The sequence below is a fragment of the Salvelinus sp. IW2-2015 genome, linkage group LG15, assembly GCF_002910315.2.
Source record: "Salvelinus sp. IW2-2015 linkage group LG15, ASM291031v2, whole genome shotgun sequence".
Lineage (NCBI taxonomy): Eukaryota > Metazoa > Chordata > Actinopteri > Salmoniformes > Salmonidae > Salvelinus > Salvelinus sp. IW2-2015.
The window spans coordinates 26,389,477-26,395,141 of NC_036855.1; the positions used below are offsets into that span (position 1 = coordinate 26,389,477).

The 5,665-nt window shown below is 47.3% G+C and overlaps 1 protein-coding gene across 1 annotated transcript in view; it reads right to left on the bottom strand.

The window, feature by feature from the left end:
* The window catches only part of LOC111973704 (SET-binding protein), an 81,463-nt gene that overhangs the window by 22,660 nt on the left and 53,138 nt on the right, over positions 1-5,665 (bottom strand). The window lies entirely within an intron of this gene.

The window sequence follows — 5,665 nt, forward strand, 5'->3', positions numbered from 1 at the left end:
GCACACTATAGCACACCACACACCACACACACCAACACAGGTCACAGCACAAGGCAGCAGCACAACACACAGCACAGCACGGACACACAGCACACGACAACAACACCCACTCTGATCTCCCAAATTAATATTATCCTGCGCAGCTCTTGGTGTGATTGGAATTTTTGTTTTTTTGGTTTCTTGTTTTTTTTTTGTTTTTTTTTTTTTTTTTTTTTTTTTTTTCTTTTGCGTGTTTTAAAGGTGCATTGCCTGCCGTGTGATTTGAGGTGTTTATCTGAGGGGACCTGATTTGAGCTGTGTGTGTTGTGTTGTGTGTGTGTTGTGTGGTGTGTGTTGTGTGTGTGTATGTGTTATGTGTATTGTGTGTGTGTGTGTGTGTGTGTGTGTTGTGTGTGTGTGTGTGTGTGTGTGTGTGTGTGTGTTGTGTGTGTGTGCGGGCTCCACTAATGCACAGGTTCCGAGCTGGCAGCTGACAGCATCTCTCACATAATCATTTTGTTATAAAAGCAGGTCATCCATTTTTGCAGAGTTAATGAGAGTGATTTTCTCTTCGGGGGCGTAGCACACACAGCACACACAGCACACAGACATGTGGCACACCCACACACAGCACACAGACACACACACACACACACAGCACACACACACACACACACACACACACACACACACAGCAATAGAATCCTTCCTCCTGCAGTTGGCTGAAAACTGCTGGACTAGCAGTGTAGCGGGCTTAAAACAGCGGAGGGGATTTTCTAGGATGCCGCTACAGATAACGCCAAATACTTAATCCCATAGGGTGGAGGACAGCATAAACAGTACTGCCTTGCAGATGCATCACAGACGGCTATAGAACTGAAGACCTGGCCTTCAGATGGCAGTGACACAGAGGCTATATGACATGCTGAAGAACTTGGGGCCGTTCAGATCATCAGCGATGGGCTATAGATTCGAGCTTGAAGAACTGCGCTTCAGATCACGTTGCAGCTAGAGCTTATAGACACTGAAGAACTGCCGTTCGATGCAGTCAGAGAGGGCTATAGAGCACTGAAGGACTTAAAAAAACTTGCGCTTCAGATGCGCAGTCACAGCGCTATATGACACTGAACAAGCGGGCCTTTCAGACAGTACACTGCAGAAGCTGGTGTTGTTGTGAGGTGTGTGTGTGTGTGTGTGTGTGTGTGTGTGTGTGTGTGTGTGTGTGTCTCTGAGAGTGTAAGTGCACGTGTGTGTGTTTTAATTGGGCTAGGGCTGGTCTGTGGAGCGTAGCAGTAAGTCATGCTGGTAGAGTGAGGAGAGACGGAGGAGAGAGAGGGAGGGGAGACAGGAGAGAGAGAGGGAGTGAAGAGGGTAGGTGAGAGAAGAAGGAGAGAGAGGGAGACAGGGGAGAGGGGGGAGAGTTTATTGAGAGAGAGGGAGTTAGTAGATGCCGGAAAGACAGGGGACAGGGAGAAGAGAGAGTGACGTGAGGGAAGAGAGAGAAAGAAGTGGTATGTCTGGAGCAGAAGGAGAGATGGAGGAGGGAAAGAGAAAAATGGGGGTTAGAAAAGGGGGGTTAGAGAGAGGGGGTAGTGTGTCTGTGAGTCACCCCCCGCGGGTCCCCCGGGGAGGGGGATGTAATCTAAGTGAGCCCCTGGCTTCTCTCCCCCTCCACTGGACTAGGCCCCACTCATTAAAGCCCTGGCTGGTGGCCAGCTCTGTTAACACAGCCACTGCCTTTTACTGCCTGTTTGGAGAATATAAATCACAACCTGAGAATCATATATCTCTGGGACCAACCATTGGCAGGCTGGGAGGAATGGATGGAGGGAGGGAGAGATTGGTGAATTATAGTCCTTTCCAGCCATGCGTTTCGTTCTCTCTCTCTCTCTCTCTCTCTCTCTGGCCAGATGTGCTCGCTGCACTCAGAATACAGAATGTACCAAAAACACATTTGTTCAGTATTTAGTGTTTTAGGAGCTGACTACCTCTTTGTCTGCTATAGGCTTACACATGTTCATCTGTCTGCTCTGAAAACTGAGAAGACATCTTATATGCTATCCATATCATATATATACAGTTTAGGTAAAACATGAAGAAGAAGAAGAATGAATTACTGATGTTGTTTTCACTATAGAGACTGGAAGTGATGCAGCGCATCGGTACAAAAATATATTTTGAGCTAAATCTGAAAAATCAGATATCTGGAAAGAGGGGGGCTGTGTTATAACACGGTAATAAGCCTGTTATAGAGTAGTAATATGTTGTTACCTGTGAGAGGGGGGCTGTGTTATAACACGGTAATAGCGCCTGTTTTACTGTCAGTAATACGTTGTTACCTGTTAGAGTGGGCTTGTGTTATACATGGTAATAAGCCTGTTAGTCGTCCAGTAATTACGTTGTTACCTTTGGTTAGAGGTGGGGGCTGTGGTTATAACATGGTAATTAAGCCTGGTTACGGTCCAGTATACGTTGTTACCCTGTTAGAGTGGGCTGTGTTTATAACAATGGTAATAAGCCTGTACGGTCAGTAAATACGTTGTTAACTGTTAGAGTGGGGCCTGTGTTATAACATGGTAGATTAAGCCTGTTACTGTCAGTAAATACGTTGTTACCTGTTAAGAGTGGGGCTTGCGTTATAACATGGTAATACGCCTGTGTACTGTCAGTAAATTACGTTGTTACCCTGTTAGAGTGGGGCTGTGCTTTATAACAATGGTAATAAAGCCTGTTTACGGTCAGTATTATCGTGTTACCTGTTACAGAGTGGGGCTGTGTTATAAAACAATGGGTACATAAGCCTGTTAACGGTCAGTAATACGTTGTTACCTGTTAGAGTGGGGCTGTGTTATAACATCGGTGTAAATAAGTCTAATAGAATCGTAATACGGTGTTACCTGTTAGAGTGGGGCTGTGTTATAAGCATGGTAAATACGCCTGTTACTGTCAGTAACGTACCGTGAGGTGGGGCTGTGTTATAACATGGTAATAAAGCCTGTTACGGTCAGTAAATACGTGTTACTGTTTGAGTGGGGCTGTGTTATAACATGGTAATAAGTCTTACGCTAGTAATCGTTGTTACTGTTAGAGTGGGCTGTGTTATAACATGGTAATACCTGTTACGGTCAGTAATACGTTGTTACCTGTTAGAGTGGGGCTGTGTTATAACATGGTAATACGCCTGTTACTGGTCAGTAATACGTTGTTACCTTGTTAGAGTGGGGCTGTGTTATAACATGGTAATAAGCCTGTTACGGTCAGTAATACGTTGTTACCTGTTAGAGTGGGGCTGTGTTATAACATGGTAATAAGCCTGTTACGGTCAGTAATACGTTGTTACCTGTTAGAGTGGGGCTGTGTTATAACATGGTAATAAGCCTGTTACGGTCAGTAATACGTTGTTACCTGTTTAGAGTGGGGCTGTGTTTATAACATGGTAATAACGCCTGTTACTGTCAGTCAATACGTTGTTACCTGTTAGAGTGGGGCTGCGTTATAACATGTTAATAAGCCTGTTAGCGGTCAGTAAATACGGTTGTTACCTGTGAGAGGGGGCTGTGCTGTAAACACCGCAGTTGTAATAAGCTGTCTAATAGCATAGTAATACGTTGTTTACCTGTGAGGAGTGGGGCTGTGTTTATAACATGGTAATTAAGCTGCTACTATAGGGAATATACGTTGTTAACCTGTGAAGAGGGGGCTGTGTTATAAGACGGTAATAAGCTTAAATGATAGTAATACGGTGTTACCTGTTAGAGGGGGCTGGAACTGGTGAAGGACCTCTTCTCTTTCATGGATTCTTCTCTTTCCCTGGCATTGTGGAACGACATCAACCCCTTCCTCTGCGAAACACTGCTAAGCCGCTCTCCTTCTGCCCATGCCCACTGCCCTCCTCCTTCTCCTCCCGAATCTGAAAAGGTTCCAGAGTCAAATCTGGCCGCAGTGATTGGCTGCTGTAGTTGCTCACGAAGCTGCTCACTGGCTCTCCGGCGTGTGCGTTGGCGGTAACCTGGACATGGTCCAATAGAGAGAGAAGAGAGAGGGTTCGAACTCAAACATCGCTCCCCTGGATCCCTTCTAGAGCCTCTCCCACCCCCCCTCTGCTTCTCCTGAGACCGCTTCTGGTTGGTCATTCCCACCTGTCAGTCCAGCAGGTTGAGCAACCCATTGGTCTTGGCACCGCTGAAGAGCCCGCCAGCTCCTGTTCTGTCATGGGTGAGAGGAGGTTGGTCTCTTCCTTATGTTTGGGTGGTTTGTGCTTGTGTTTTCTCTGTGGAGCCTCAACGCCCTCCAGAACCTCCACCAACCCAGTGATCCAGTTCTTCTCCCCGACCCCAGAGGCAGCCCTGCAGTGGGGCCGCTAGATGCCTGGAGCTTGGAGTGGCTCCCAGAGTGGAACCTTCGGAGGGGGGGACGGCAAGGCCTCATGAAAGGGGGAGGGTGGTGAAGGACCGTGGGGATGGTGGGGAAAGGGTAGGGTGATGGGGGCCGTAGTAGCCCAGGCCTCAGAGCGGGCATAAAGGCAATGGCATAATGGGTGCAAGTAGTTCCCCCCCGCCAGCGGATACCCAAACCACCTGGACAAAGGCCAGCGCTTGGATGTGATTGCTCGCTGGTTTTGGCGGGCGCTGCGCCGCGCCTCCTCTTGGCCTTGAGCTCGGGCGGTCCTGCGAAGGTACGGTGCGGGATCAGCAGGGGTGGGGTCATAGGTCAAGGGGTAGTAGTGATGGTGGAAGTTGAGGGGAAGATGGAGGGGTAGGGGTGCTGGGGGTAGCAGGAGGCGTAGCGTCGGTGAGACACATGTAGCTGCTGCAGTTTACCCCCACCTGGCAAGAAAAGAAGAGGAAGGAGAGGCCATATCAGTATGGGATAATACATACAGTCCGAGGAGAAGGCCATATCAGTACCTGGTAATAAATACAGTCCCAGAGGAAGGGCCATATCAGTAACTGGAAATAACATACAGTCCCAGAGGAAAGAGGAGGAGAGGCCATATCAGTACTGGATAATACAATACAGTCCAGAGGAGAGGGCCATATCAAGTACTGGATAATACATACAGTCCAGAGGAGAGGAGGAGAGGCCATATCAGTACTGGATAATTACATACATCCAGAGGAGAGGCCATATTCAGTACTGGATAATCATACAGTCCAGAGGAAGAGGGCATATTCAGTACTCGATATACAATAAGTCTCAGAGGAGAGGCCATATCAGTACTGGATAATAACATACAGTCAAGGAGAGGCCATAATCAGTACTGGAATACATACAGTCCAGAAGGAAGGCTGGTGGGCAAAAATATCTGAGGATGGGCTGCATTGTAATGGCTGAATTAAATTAAAAGAAAGGTATCAAACACATCAACAGCATGGTCTCCTCCATTTGTTAGATTACAGTCTATTTATTCCTATCAGCCATTACAATGAACTGTCCTCTGATATCTCTGTGACATCAATACAATACGTCTAGTGGCAAACATTCATTCTACTCCTTTACCACTAAGTTTTTATGAAACCCTTTTTAGGAAGTTGGATTTGATACCTCTTCGCTAGCTCAGACAGGAAGTTCAAGGTGGTCTTGCTCTGCAATGCACTTCCTCTTCCTGCGGTGTTCTGCTTCTTCTCCTGCTGGGACAAGGAAAAGTTGTCCAACCACTGCCGGCTCTCACCTAGCGGACCTTAAC